The 16,138-nt window shown below is 38.6% G+C and overlaps 1 protein-coding gene across 2 annotated transcripts in view; it reads right to left on the bottom strand.

Moving 5' to 3' along the window:
- The window catches only part of KCNIP4 (potassium voltage-gated channel interacting protein 4), a 1,158,426-nt gene that overhangs the window by 838,136 nt on the left and 304,152 nt on the right, over positions 1 to 16,138 (bottom strand). The window lies entirely within an intron of this gene.

The following is a 16,138-nucleotide window of genomic DNA, read 5'->3' as shown; positions in this document are numbered from 1 at the left end:
TTGCGGGGACAAAATCCATCCCATAGAAATGGCCAAAATATTCTTTTTCCAAAAGTATTTTTAAATGAATCAATGGACATATGATAGTGACACAGGTTGTTAGAAATATTCTTTGGCTAATGATGATGTGGAAGGAAGGTCCTTCCCTATGGCTTAAGTAAATCCAAGTGAACAGATCAACTAAAAAGGCAAACAAGGGGTGCCTGAATGGCTCAGCTGGTTGAGCTTCTTACTCTTTGTTTTGGCTCAGGTCATGATCTCACAGTTGTGATATCAAGCCCCACCTCAGGCTCTGTGCTGGACGGTGGAACCTGATTGGGATTCTCTCTCTCCCTCTTCCTCTCTTCCTCCCCCGCTTGCAGGTGTGTGCACATGCTCTCTTTCTCCGTCTCTCAAAAAAATAAAATAAAAAGGCAAACAAAGTTGCCTCAGTAGTTACTTTTGAATTCAAAGGTATTTTACCACATGTCCTTTTTTAATAAACAAAAAGACATTGTGTATTATTCCTTCTTTTAATATTGCTTTTACATTACAAAATAGGAATCATGATTTTTAATGTAAATTTCAATTACAATATTGAATATGTTTTACAAAACATACCACCACCCTGTATTCCATCCGCTATGAAAATCTGAAAATGGGCTTCAGTTTCAGAAAATAAGATGGCAACCACAGTGATTTTAATCTTCAAGTCAATGAGAGAAAACCCCAGCATGCTTTAATGACAATTATTGCTGTATTTGTTCATTGGCAGAAATATACTTTCTTCTCATATCCCTAACTGGCAGTAGCTTTACTTCTAAATCACATGCCACCATAATCTCTTTTTGGAATACTAAATAATAAATCATTATTGCCTCATAAATAAACAAACTATAGCATAATTATTCTCCAAATCCCATGATGATTTCCCTGCTTTTTACTTTAATGTCTCCTATTCCTCCTTAATTCAATATTGATATTTATGACAGACACCAGTTTTCAGCAAAAAAGAAAAGTTTCTGTGGAGTTAGGACTAGAGAATACTTTTTCTATCCTCCATAGTCTGAATAAAAATGTTCAAAAGGTAATCTCCTCCTCTTCCTATATCCAAATTCCTACAGGCAAGAAGAGCTCCCACCTTGACTTCTGATTATTTGTATTAACTTTTGACATTAGGAAAGTTGTACAGGGAATCCGAAAGGTTTTCTCTTCCTTCAGGCCTCTGTGAGTATGAATTACCTGACAGCTAATAGGAAGATACCATTTTTTTTTTGAACAACAAAACTTTTATAGAAGTTAAAATGCTAATGGCAGAAGAAACTTTAGAAGAGACAACTTGTCCAGAATGTTCCACATTATGATGGGTCGGGTGCCAATGATGGCACACAGGATGCTTTTGAGGTAGTAACACCCTATTTAAAAGTTGATTTTGGCCCAATCAGTTGAGTGTCCAACTTCAGCTCAGCTCATGATCCCATGGTTCGAGGGTTCGAGCCCTGCATCAGGCTTGCTGCTGTCAGTGCAGAGCCTGCTTCAGACCCTCTGTCCCCCTCTGTCTCTGCCCCTCCCCTGCTTGCACTCTCTCTCCAAAAATAAGTAAGTAGTTTTATAAAGTTGATTTTAATAAGAATGTATTTATTTTACATGGGCATTAATTCATTTTGCCTAGGTAACCAAATATTCAAAAAGTTAGTCTGTAGAGCTCCTGGTTTGGGTGGGGTGTTTTACCAAATTCAATACAAATGTATACGAAAGAAGTATTTCTTCCAGTCTGTGATTTCACAGATGCTGTTAAGAGAATGCCACTTAAAAAAAAAAAAAGTGAATTGATTTCATGTCCACTGAAAAGAAACAGATAGTATAAAAGCAACACTTAGATCCATCAAATATATGAAAATGGTACCAAAAATTGCTGAAGTTTAGGAAACATTGATCTGGCAGGTAAGCTGACTTTAGAATGAGGTAAGTGACTCCCCAGCTCAACAGTTACTGCTGCAGCTGGAAAGTCAATCCATCATTCTTTCCTCTTGGTTCTTTCATCTTCTCTCTTCTTTCTTTCTTCCCCTCCTTATCCCTCTCCCTCTTTATACACACACACACACACACACACACACACACACACACACACACACTTATATATGTATTAATATATTCTATATTATTACCATCTGTTCACTTATTCCTTCTACTAATCTGGACGTTACTTGATGATGCCAAGATCTCATTTATCTGTGCGTAATCACTTAAATTGATATGATGCCCAGAACATAATAGGGGTTCAGTACATGTTTGCTGAATGACTAAATAAGAGCAGAGGTGAGGCTCAGTTTCCAAGCCTCTGACCTCCCTCTCCCTGCCCCTCACCAACTTAGACCAGAACTAGTTTCACTGTACCATGTATCCTACATTTAATGCTTAGATGTTGATTTCCAAATTCAGAAGTTAAACAAGTCATAATGATGCCTCCTACATTAAAAAAGAAAAAAAGAAACAAGAGAAAAAGATCACATATGATTATCCATCTAAAATGTTTTAATGTAGAAACAACTTAAAAAAAATTAGTGCTTGTTTCAGCAAATATTAAACAGGGCAGTCAAGCTGACTTAGAGCAGAATAAGAAAAATGATCAGCAGTATTTATTATTCACATATGCTTTGTTCATGTCCTAGTTGTTAACTTGTATTACAAGACATGTAATCACACAGTCCAAATTCTAATTTCAGTTTGGTGTCGTTCAGATTATTAATACCTTTCAAGCCCAAGAGAAGTAACAATTCTAGGTGAACGGCGCCTGAAATAAACCAAATATTAGGCCTGGGTCCCATGGCCAGGCTCCTTCTGTGAATTGTATTTATCAAATACATAGATTGCTATCAAATCTTGCATTTCATCGTCTACTCAGTAATTAACCCCCTACTTATGAACCAGGGCTCTGCTCGGTATAGAGGATATGAAAATGAGGAAGTCTGTCTTCAAGTTTTTCAGTCTGATAGAGGATACAGCACACAGTAAGTCAGAGATAGTGACGAGTGCCATGACATACAAACTCCAATACTTTAGGAACTCAGAATGATTACTTTGGTCTTGAAAAGACTGCATAGGATTAGGATGCAGCTCATTAGAAAGTCCCGAAGTACCCCAAGCTAGATGAAAATCCAAATTAGAAGGTGTGACACCTTAGTCTCTTCAGAGTTATAAAATTTATTCATAAAACGTAAGAGTATATTGTAGGTGTACAATTAAAATTCTCTAAGACTTCCTCTTGCCATCTGTAAAATGGGTACAAAAATACCTCCTTCCCAAGATTGTGGCAGGAATGAAATGAAGCAATGTAAAGAGTTCAGGGCTCAGTGTTTTCCTATGAAACTACAGGTAGGCAGAACGCATCAGGCATTCTGGCCTAAAGCGGCACCGGGCCTGGGCACCTCAGTAATCAACTCTGGAGATCCAAGAAAGAGATCTGTAATAGAAATTAGAATGTGAGTTTAAAAAAGAAAACAAACAAAAGAAGCTAAAAATAGTGAAGATGAAAAGGAAAGAAATCTTGAGTAACTAAAGGACAGGTAAATGAATAATATGGTAGATGGTAGAAAAAGTTCTTAAGACTTCTGCTCTTGTTTCTAAAACTGTCCTCAAATGCTGTTACTTGAATAGGAAAAAGAAAGAAAGAAAGAAAGAAAGAAAGAAAGAAAGAAAGAAAGAAAGAAAGAAAGAAAGAAAGAAAGAAAGAAAGAAACAACAACAAAAATGGGGGGGGAAGCATTAATGATTAATAGTTTAAAAAATTTTTTGCTTAGTTAACTACCTAGCTCTAAACAGATGTCCCAGCTAGTCCCAAAGTGTCTTGTGATTCACCTTAAATCTGAGAAGGGAACCCAGGGGAACCCTACTTTTCTTGCTCTAGTTCACACATCTCTTGTGCATGCTCTGCCCATGGTTTGGGGTTCTGGTCACCCCTCGTCTTTCAGGGCTGGCTTCTAATCAGTCCTCCCCACACCTCTCTTGGTACTCTACCAGGTATCTACCTGGTTGCAGACCATGACTCCAGTGGTTTAACAAACAAACGTCCTACTTCTTCCCATCAATGCAGATATTCCAGGATCTGGAAAGAAAATCTTGCCAAGACTCACAGTATAAAACTGGGAACACAGACAAATGCCTACAGAGGATGTGAAGTGGGCCAAGGAAAAAGCAACAGACAGGAAGTTTCAGGGTGGTGGCAAACAGTAGCCATGTTCCACCCAAAGATATTCAGATTCAGTGTAAAAAGGCAAAACGGCATTCCAGCCAAACTACACATGTCCCCAAGCCTGGAGGCTCAGTCTGCAACCCTTGGATAAACACTTAAGGCTGCCTGGATCTCTCCAGTTGAATCTGCAGCTGCCTCTGACCAAAGAGGGTGTTTTTCATATGAAAAGGTCCCATCTGGGGTGCTTAGGTGGCTCAGTCAGTTAAGCATCCGAACTTTTTGATTTCGGCTCAGGTCATGCATGATCTTATGGATTGTGAGTTCAAGCCCCACATTTGGCTCTGCACTAAAAGCATGGAACCTGCTTGGGATTCTCTCTCTGCCCCTTCCCCTCTCACTTGCATCCTCTCTCTTAAAATAAATTCATATTTTTTTTTAAAAAGAAAGAAAATGTGCTATCTTCTTATTATTATTTTTTTTTAACAGACTAGAAGACTTAAACTGGTTTTCACAATAGACTGTAAGACCTAAGCTGGTTTTCTTAAGATCCAGGGACCTCCGGCATAGATGCCTGAAGCTGGCCCACTAGGGTTACATCACACAAAGGAAATAGCTATTTTGCTCACTACTGTTGACACTCTGAAATGTTCTGAGGTTGGTGCCAGTACTTTTCTTCTACTGGACAAGCAGGCATAACAATTAGTTAGAAGGACCTAAGAGGGCATGACCCTCCTACACGCATAAGAATGGCAAATGGCACACATCTAAGAAGACCCTGAAGGGATTCTCATCCTAATTACGGGCAGCCATTGGCAACGGGGTACCCCATCAGGAAATCTTGCCCCCCAATTTTGAGCACTGGTTCCTTCCTTGCTCTCTGTCACTCTCTTCATGCAGCTGAAGTGTGCGTCTTTTCCTGTTATTAAAGATGTGTCCTTTGCCTGGAAACATGGGCAGCTTCCTGTCAATCACTGTCACCTAGGTAGCAATTGCCAGGTAATTATTCACAGATGTACAAATGGTGTATAATTAAAAACTGCTTGTTACTCATTTTTTAATGACTTTAACTCATTTTATCTCTGAGGTAAGAAAAAAACACCTTACAAACATACTAATTGAGGCCATAATTGGCTGATATTTATAATCAGTTCTTCCATGACTTTCTCAACCTTTTGCTGCTCTAACCCATAATGCCTCCCCAATTAAAAACCAAGTTTATTAAATATATGTGTTCTTTTTTACTAGTAAAATCTGAGTCCCCGGAGTGCTATAGAAAAGGGAACACATCCCTGATTTTCCAGATGTTAGGGGGAGATATGCCTGTGAGTCATTGGGCAGAACTTTGTATGAAATCAAAAAAATGTATTCAAGATAACTGTTAATTTAACATGTTTATTTATATCACTGGAGCATGAATCCTGGATACAAAGGAAGACAGGGCAAAAAAAACTGATTCAAAACAATTTATGAAGCTGCATAATTCTTCACTTTTACCATTTTTAAGATACCAAAACCTAAAAAAAAAAAAGGCATCAACTTTAGAAAATAGCTTGAAAATAATTTGTGCTAAGGAATGGGTCACCTGGATGTCACAACTTGAAACTTGCAGAGCTATACCTGAATTGTTAGGGTAAGTTCTAATTAGAAAATTCAAATCAATTTCTGAACTTGACTTGTATTTTTTATATTTCTACCATCTCCACTCAGACTTAACACCTAAGGGGTGCCTGAGTGGCTCAGTTGGTTAAGTGTCTGACTCTTGGTTTTGGCTCAGTTAATGATCTTATGTTTTCATGGGTTCAAGCCCCGTGTCAGGCTCTGCACTGACAAGCATGAAGCCTGCTTGGGATTCTCTGTCTCCCTCTCTCTCTACCCCTCCCTCACTCATGTTGTCTGTCTGTCTCTCTCTTTCAAAATACATTAACTTAAAAAAAAAAGAACTAAATACTTGAGAAAACTTTCAAATAGAATTGATGAAAATACTTAATCATTCACATTTTTGTATAAATATTTAACATTCAATATGATAAGCCTTTTATAATTACTTAAATGGGATTAAACAGGTTTCAATTTAGCCAAATACAGTACTAACAGTAAATGATTCCTGATGTTCTGTGCAATACTATAGTTTCCAAGATATGGTCAGCTAGAGTGTGGGTCTCTGTTTTAAAGATTAGGAAATCAGATTTAGAAATTTTGAATGGCTTATAGATGTTGAATTATATCATATACCAAGTCAAGTCTGAATACTAAACAAGTATGAATAGACCAGAAACGGAATGGCATCATTCTACCAGCTAGAAAAAGTATTAAATGTAAGACATGCATTATGTGAAAGAAGATCCTAATTTTGAGGGCAGAAATAATGCCTTATTCATCTTTTCTGTTTGTATCCTACAAAGCCCAGCTCATTATTTTGCAAATGGTAAATAACAAATGTTGAATGGAATGGCACCTTAAATGGATTCTAATATAACTCAGCTCTCTCCCTCCCTCTCTCTCTCTCTCTCTCTCTCTCTCTCTCTCTCATTCTTAGTTCTTCAGCATGTTCTCAAACTTTAGTTTTTAGTTTCACTTTAGCATCACCTGGGAGTTTATATTCTGCCAACCTCTACTCTCAAAATTCTTTTCAATTGGTACTGGAGAGGTTCAAGGAGCAGTAGCCCATCTGCCACAGTTGAGCAATACTGTCTTAGGAATTACCAACAGTTCTTTCTTTTTGGAGTAGTGGTCAGAACCATTCAGTACATAATGAGTCAGAGTAGAGTTTGTAAGACAGTCGGCTTCTTTGCTCCGTCCTAGTGAGGGTGGAGGGATGATCACGGGTGAATGCATACAAACATAAGATCTATGTAGAAATGACATTTCTCCTGGACCATTCATTCCAGGCAGCTATCAACCTTTTCTTTTCTGCCAGAGAGGTGATGCATTATGGTAGATAAGACCATGGCCATAGGACGAGACAAACCAAAGGAACTTGAAATGTTGCCTCCTACACCTACCAAGAGTGAATTTGTGTGAGTGATTTAAATTCCCAAGTCAGTTTCCTAACACACAAAACAGGGAAAGTAACAACTAGCTCCTAGGTGGTGGTGGTGGTGATTTTTATGGGGGGTGACATTAATTATTTTTCATACCAGATGTTTCAGAACTGTAACTACTACCTTTTTTTTTTCCATCTAAAGACCCTAAGTTAAAGAAACAATCACTGTATTGTGAACTACATATGCTTGTACCCTAAGTGAAAATGTTACCGTGACTCTAAAAAGTGAGCGAATGTCAAATGTATGACCTTTAGCTTTCATTCTTAAACGGGGATTGAACGACTCTATGATTCACAAGGATTTATTTACTGTGAAAGATGGGATGTTTGTGTCCTCTCTGCGAAAACACATATATTGAAACCTAACCCTCAATGTGATGTGTTTGGAGGTACTGCCCTTAGGGTGTGATTAGGTCATATGGGTGGAGCGTTGGGATTGGGATTAGTGCCCCTAGAAAAGAGAACCTGGAGAGCTCTCCTGCCTTTTCTACCATGCGAGAACATGTTGGGAAAATACGACCACCTATCAACCAGAAAGCCGGCTCTTACCTGATGCTCAATCTACCAACACCTGATCTTGGACTTTCCATCCCCTAGAACCGTGAGAAATAAACGTATGCCGTTTAAGCCATCCAGGCTGTGGTATTTTTGTTATAGCAACCTAGCTATAAATTGCTACAGAATTTTGCTAAATATTGTCAGTTGAACGTAAATCAACTTGGTGTGACCAAATACTTGTCACATTTCGCCTTTCAATAGATATAAGATTTGACTCTTAAAATGTCAGTGCAAAATCTCTGGAAATAATATTTTTTGCTGGAGTCTTAGAAAATAACGAATAGCTCTTTCCGTTTTTCATACATAAAAGAGAAAGTATAAAATGTGAAAACGAGTGAGGAGAAACACTAAAGTAGAAGATTCTTTGACAATGGAAATGGAATGTCAACTTTCTTATTTACCTCATATTCTTCCCACCTTCCAACTTCTAGGCTTTGAATGCTCCAACCTGCCAATGACTTCATAAAAACCTGAATATACTGAAATTGACTGAGACTAGTTTCCCTCCTGCTAGTTCAAAAGTTGCCTAACTATGTGACAAAGTTACTGACAGAATGTGGCAATTAAGCCATGCTTTACATATACATATGTACATATGTTATATATATGTATGTGTGTGTGTATATATATACATACATATATATATATACATATTTTAACCTGAACGATTTGAGGTTCCAAATGATTAAGCAGCAAACCAACAGTATTTTCAGGAACAAATTTAATGTTTAAATAATCAATCATGGCTTTTGGTTCTTCTTTTCAAAGCACTAAAATCATGATGATGATGATTATAAAAATAATAATACACATTAAACAATCTCTGTGTACCTACAAGACTACTTAACTGCTCTGCACCTCCAGTCCACATATATAAAATTCAGATAATAGTACCCACCTCCACATCATATATCGAACATTAAGTTAACAAATCCCCCAAGTCTGGCACACATTAGGGGACATCAGGATGTCTGCTGTTACTATCATCCCATCAATAAAACCTGGGGCAATGGGTGTATTGGTATCCGAGTCGGAGGGCTGTGAAAGCTGAATTTGACAAGGTTGATAATTCTTGAAGTCCACGCAAGAAGACATGTATGAAGTTCCACTCAGGAACCTGAATGTAAATCCCAGTCCTCTGATTCCATGTGTTCTTGCCCTAATTCAAAGCCTTATCTTGGAGAAATTCTGGAAGCTGGCTGAGCCACCTACCTACAGAATGAACTATCAATGACCTTAACACAATGGGTCTTCAGGGCACCTGAGTGGCTCAGAGGGTTAAGTGTCCACTTCAGCTCAGGTCAAGATCTCATGGTTCATGAATCAAGCCACACATTGGGCTCTCTGCTGTAAGCACGGAGCCTGCTTCAGATCTTCTCCCCACCCCCTTCTCTACCCTTCCTTCCTTCCTTCCTTCCTTCCTTCCTTCCTTCCTCTCTCTCTCTCTCTCTCTCTCTCTCTCACTCTCTCTGTCTCTCCTTCCCTCCCTCCTTCAAACATAAATAAACAATTTTTAAAAATACACACAGAGAAAGTCTTCACCAAATGTTTGGCCCTCCACTCTCCTTAAGTCAGTTTTAAGTATAAGACAGAGAGAAGTAACTCTGCTTTTCAGTTAAATGTATTTAAAGCAAACTCCTCAAGCATTCCAAAGACTAAATGAGAGAAGAAATAATGGGCACCGTCAATAGTCAATACCTGAGACTGAAAAATTACTGTCTCTCTGACAGTAAACCATTGCAATATCCAATACCAATCTATAAAGCCGGAGTGATCATAGCTGTCATGGTTGTGCATCTCAACCTTTTCTCAGTCTGGATGAATAATTGGTTAGTTAGTCCAGCAAAAGCCTTTGACCAATAAATGAGGAGATAAAATTGCCAAATTTAGCAAACAAAAATGCAGGCTGCCCAATGAAATTTGAATTCCAGATAAGTGACAAATACTTTTGTACTTTTATATGTATATGTCTGTTCCAAATGTTACATGGGGGCATATTTATACTAAAACATTATTTGCTTTTAACCTGATATTCAAATTTAACTGGCTGTTCAGGATTTTACCCAGCAGTGGTCTACTTTTGAAATTTCCTTTTCAGGGATGATTACCCAAGGACGAAAGTTGTTATGAACTAAATATTTCTGCCCCTCACAAATTCACATGTTGAAGCTTTAAGCACCAATATGCTATTTGGAGATGGGAGTCTTTGGGAGATGAGTAGGGTTAGATGAGATCATGACGGTGAGGCCTTCATAGTGGGATTAGCATCTTGTAAGAAGAGACACCAGAGAGCTTACTCACTCTCTCTCTGCACAAAGAGGTCAGGTGAGCACACAGTGAAAGGGTGGCTGGTCTCTAACCAGGAGAAGAGGCTTCAAGAGAAGAAACCTATCTTGCCAGCACCCTAATCTTCAGCTTCCAAAATTCCAGAGTTGTGAGGAGTAAATTTCTGTTGTTTAAGTCACCGGTTTGCAGTATTTTGTGCCAGCAGCCTGACCACACCAAGATGGAAGTACTGAGTACCATGATTCACGTCAGGAGCAGCTACATCCTGGTCTCACGCAAGACTGTCACCAACGGTGAAAACCACACTGTGCAGATAGCCCTTCTCTGCCCAAATTTCTTGGGTCTCCAGGATGTCCAGCCCCTAGCAGAGCTACTGTCTGCAGAAGAGGAGTGACACAGCTTTCCTCTCCGTGTCTCACTTCTAAGTGTTTCCACGTGATTGGCTGCCCTCGGCTTCTATGTTTTTAGTGTGCATTTCCAAAACTGGGTTTCATTTTACTTTTCCCTAGACCACATCTTTCCAGGTTCTAGACACTGTTGTATAGCCTTATAAGCTGCCTTCATTTTCAAATCCCACCAATAATGGATTACATACACAGGTCCCTTGCCTATCAATTATGGCCCCTTTCTCTATGGCCCCTTGAATGTTTTCACCTGACAGTGAGTTCAGTGGATTCGGGCAAGACTGAAAGCAATTACCTTGGGCTTCTGATTGAATGTTGAATTCCATTTTTTTTTCTCCTTCAAAAAATTTTTGTTCTAGAACTGCTGGAAAACTGAAGCCTGGATTTCCAAATTCCTCAGCACATTTCATGTACACCTCTACCTTGTTAAAATAAACTTTTCCAATTACTTATACACACACACACACACACAGTGACCCTTGTAGAATTTCTACAATTCAATCTCCACTAGTCAGTTAAATTCTTGACTATAAACCGAAGTTTTATTTTTGTCTCATTCCTGAACTTTTTTTTTCTGATTACCAAACTCACTCTCTTTCACACACACACAATAAGCACTAACTCTTACTTATTTTTCAGTTGCCTTAAAGCATAATTAGGAAGTGCTAAACATGTAGCAGATATTCTCTACATCAGCAGTCGCTTGTTTTCTGACATTAACCTGAGATATACTCAATTATTTCTGATTTGTGAAATTATTTCTGAGTTTTACCCTCTTATTAATCTAAGATGAAAACAAGAGAAAGAGTTTGCCTGGAAAAAAAATATAAAATTAGCCTGAAGTCATTTCCCAGAAAATACTTGCAAAAACATATTCTAGAAAGAATTGTGTTTTATGAAATTTACTTTAGGCCTCCTATGTTGATCTTTTCACTCCAAAGCTGATTTCATTTTGGCCCTCAGCTTATACGCAGAGAATAAATTCGCTTGCTTGGATGGTTGCTGAGTCTAATAAGTGTTGATCATTAATGAAACCTTTCAAAACATGATAATGGCTTAGGCAAAGCACATTTATATAGTAAAAGTTGAAGGGAAATGATTCTTGAGAGGAAAAGCTTTCAGAATTACGCAAAGAATGACATTTACTCAACTTTTACAGATCCAATGGGAGAGAATATGTATGCGCTTATGCTTGTTTAACTGACTCTGGTTGAGTTCTTCCACCCAAAATAGATACATTTTACATAAGAATAGTATGTATTGGTTTATTATAAGTTACAGGAGCCTGGTTTCCTCCTTAAGCATTGCTTACTTTACTTCATTTCGAATTCATTATCGAATTCATGGCTCCTTTGCACTTTTTTAGGAAAAGATATTTCCCCAACGAGTGCATTTTACTTTCCTTCAGCCTGCTTCTTCACCTCCTCTAAAATTCTAAATTCTGACTATCAAACAGGATTTAACGAGCTGAGAGTAGGCGTGTTCCTCAGCTGTGATCACCCCATACCCTGTGCATCCCTCTGTCCTGCTGTTTTGCAATCACCACGTTGCTCGGCTGTATCCCCATGCTAACCCAGGAGTTTCTCAAAAGCAAGGTGTGGTTGTTATTCTTCAAAAGCATGAGTCCCAGCTCATGGCTGGTACTTGATATGTCCAATGTGCAAACAAACAAATAAATAGGGACTCTACAGTGAGCACAATGACCCAGGCACTCAGAATACTATAGGCAGTAAGTGGCTGAGAGCAAAACCATTTCTATAGACTGGGGTCTTGGGCTTAAATTCCCATCCAAAACATTCCATCTAAAGGAATATCACCTTGCAAAGTTGTGTCACCTTCTGACATCTCTATATCCTTTTAAGCTGACCATAATTACATTCATCCTTTTAACTAATATCCACTGTGCTCCAAAGTTTAAGGTAACCTCTATGACAACAGAACAGAAACAAATGTCTCACTACCAAAATAATGAGTCACACAAGAGTAACATTTAAAAAAAAAATTTTAATGTTTTTACTTTTGAGAGAGAGAGAGAGAGAGAGAGAGAGAGAGAGAGAGAGAGAGAGAGAGAGGCAGAATCTGAAGCAGGCTCCAAGCTCTGACCTGTCAGCACAGAACTCGATGCGGGGCTCAAACTCACGAATCATGAGATCATGACCTGAGCTGAAGTCGGATGCCTAACTGACTGAGCCACCCAGGTGCCTCCACAAGACTAACATTTCTAAGTAAATAGAAAGTAGTGCTAACATCACCATTGAAACTTGATGCCATATAATTACCTGACTACCTACTTGCATTTGATTAGCACCTGCAAGTTTACAGTGCATTTTCATATAAAATACTTTATTTAAAATGACACTTAGTTTTTAATTATACAAACATTGTAGGAATATGTGGGTTTTGAGAAAATCTGAAGTATAGAATCAAATAAATTAAAAAGGAAGAGTTCCAATTGACCTGAGATAATAAAATTTCATCTCTTCAATGCCCCCCCAACACACAACATGGGGTTATGTCATGGTGTTAACACCAATTGGTGTTAGAACTGCAGAAGAGCAGCCTGGGCTGGAAATAGAGAAGTTATTTTAAAGGAAGGCATGGGGCGCCTGGGTGGCGCAGTCGGTTAAGCGTCCGACTTCAGCCAGGTCACGATCTCGCGGTCTGGGAGTTCGAGCCCCGCATCGGGCTCTGGGCTGATGGCTCAGAGCCTGGAGCCTGTTTCCGATTCTGTGTCTCCCTCTCTCTCTGCCCCTCCCCCGTTCATGCTCTGTCTCTCTCTGTCCCCAAAAAAATAAATAAAACGTTGAAAAAAAAATTAAAAAAAAATAAAATAAAGGAAGGCAGACAGTCAACAGTTGTCACAATGAGACTTGGGAGTTTAAGCACCCCGAAAGAATAATAAATCAGTGATCAACTTTATCAATGTAACTGATTATATTGCACCACTAAGGCTAATGTACAAGAAAATTATCTTGGGGAATTAACGAGTCTACTTTTATGGCCCCTTAACGAAGCAATAATACTACTGTCAAAGCAACAAGAAGGCTGTCAGCTGTAGGCACTTTGATGTGAAACGTCCTTATCCGATGCCCTCCTAGAGTCCAATTCACTGCTAGTGTTCTTAGCTTGAATATGCCATGGACACTATTGGGTTTTGCCATCATATCTTAATTAGGGGAAAATGCTAAGACGTCCTTTAATGAGACATCAAAAATGAGTGTGATTGATGTCATCATGAGTGACTTTTCAAAAAATAAAAAAAAAAACAAACCTCCTTTAAATTTGGAAACAACTGGACATCTACAGAGAATTTAGAGAACGTTTCTGTTCTGGGTTATGTTTGGCACAGCACACACCATCCTCCTGGGAAGTTCCAATGTGAGAGTTACTAACATTCTGATGTGAGCAAAATAGGTTTTTCTTTCAAACACCTTTCGAGCTCACCTCTTCTTTACCATCACCATCTTCATATTGGCCAGATCTTCATCATAACTTCTATGGATTTCTTTCTCTATGCCAAGCACTGAACTCATCTCTCCATCCCCTGACTCTGTAGTTTTTTTTTTTTTAAATCCTCAAGTGCCCCATTTATTGCAATCATTTCCTTATTGCTGTCTCTCAAACCTCTCTCCTCACTGCAGACAGAATGATTAAAAAGCAAACAAATAAGCAAACATGATTCTAACCCTTTCCTATTTAAAATATTTCAGTTATGTCCTCTTCATTCATCCAATAAACATTTGCTTCCTTACTAGGCTCCATGAACCTGCAAGGAAGAATCTAAACTTGGCATGACATGAAAGGTGTGTCCAGCTTCTATCTAATGCACTGAGTATCATCTTCTGCTATGCTCCTGACACTGTCCTTTCAGAAATAACACATCCCCTGTGAACAATATGCTTTATCACACTCCTGTGTCTTTTTTGCATGTAACCTGCTCATTCTGAAATGTCTTTTGTCCCTAGCTCATCTGGCAACTTCCTGCTCAGCCTTCAAAGCATGCTGTAATACTATCCTGTGAAGCCTGCCCTGCTATCTTCAAGAAGGTAAATATACTACTTCTGTAGCTTAGCAATTCTTGCTTGATTGCTTATATCCCAAGTTACATATTCATTTGTCATGTATATATTTCACCTGCCAAAACATGAGACTCTCAAAGGCATGAGCTTTGTTGCATTTATCTTCCTATTTCTAGAATCCAGGATAAAACCTGTGTCATAGTAAACACTCAATAAGTATTTGTAGATTGAACCAATGTACTTAAGAGAAAAAGTTAATGCAAATACAGGCCATGTTTTTATTTGATTATTGATATTTTTAACAACAGCAAAAAAAAAAACCTCACAAAAATATTCGATTGAGCCGTAACTACAGGCTGCTATAATACCCTTTAATTATGTGCAGTAGAATCCCCCAATTCACTTTTCTAAACACCTCTGAGAGCAGTATCTGCCTAAATCTGTTTATTTAAATAGCACACTTTTACTAAAAATAATAGCTATGTAAACATTAACTAAAAAGATGACCTATTGAACAGGCACTTTGCAAATAAATTATTTTCTTCTTAATATAAAAAGTAAATCAATAGTAACTTAGCATTACAGATAGAAACGTGGACAGGTCCACATCATCATAGCCAGGACTCCAATTGGAAAACTGGCTGCAGTATATTATACAAACACTTCACAAACAACTTCTATTCTTCTAATATTAGTATCTCTTTGAACAATTTCCACAATTCTCCTCTACGCAAAACCCCCTACCACTTCCTCTCATACCACCTACTCAGGGCAGGACAGCCCTATTCCACTCTGTCTCTGTGTGCCCACCTTCTGGGCCAACTGAGTTGCTTCATGTAGAATCAAGCCCTCCAAAGATCCTAACTCCTGAGTAACCATGCTCGATCTGCTCACCATGAAGTAAGAGTTGATTTTCCTCTAACACCTTGTGCCTTGAGGATCAATTAACGAAATGAAAGATGGTTTTCCATCATCTGTACATCTCTACCCACCATCTGCTCATTCAAAAGGCATTTGAGGTGCTACTTTCAAACTACTATCCCATTATGATTTGTCAATAGGGTTGATACTGTCTTATATCAGCCTTGCTCCATTTTTTCCTGTCACTAGAAACTCCCTCTACCTTTAATGACCTTAGGATATATCACTTTTCCTTTCTTTCCCATTCTTTCTAATGGCCTTGGTTGGTTCACAGTGATGACTCATTTAACATGGAGATTCTGTGTGTCTTGATATCCTGCATTATTGCTATACTTTACTTACCTACCAGCCTGTACTTTAAACTTCACAGATTCTCTTTAATCACAAACTCTTAATTTCCCCATTTCTCCTCTTTGCCTTTCATGCAATTTCTCTCTTTTTTCATGTTTATTTATTTATTTTGAGAGAGAGAGAGAAAAGAGAGAGAGAGAGAGCAAGTAGGCGAGAGACACAGCAGAGACAGAGAGGGAGGGAGACAGAGTCTCGAGCAGGCTCCATGCTGTCAGCACAGAGACCGATGTGGGGCTCAAACTCACGAACTATGAGATCATGACCTGAGCTCAAATCAAGAGTCAGATGCTTAACTGACTGAGCTACTCAGGCGCTCCCCATGCAATTTCTCTTAATGAAACTAACTTATCTATTTAATAAATATCTACCTCAGGGCTCACAATGG

Source organism: Lynx canadensis, chromosome B1 (assembly GCF_007474595.2).
Source record: "Lynx canadensis isolate LIC74 chromosome B1, mLynCan4.pri.v2, whole genome shotgun sequence".
Classification (NCBI taxonomy): Eukaryota; Metazoa; Chordata; class Mammalia; order Carnivora; family Felidae; genus Lynx; species Lynx canadensis.
Note: the sequence above shows the minus strand (reverse complement) of the source record. Positions and strands in the feature narration are given on the sequence as shown.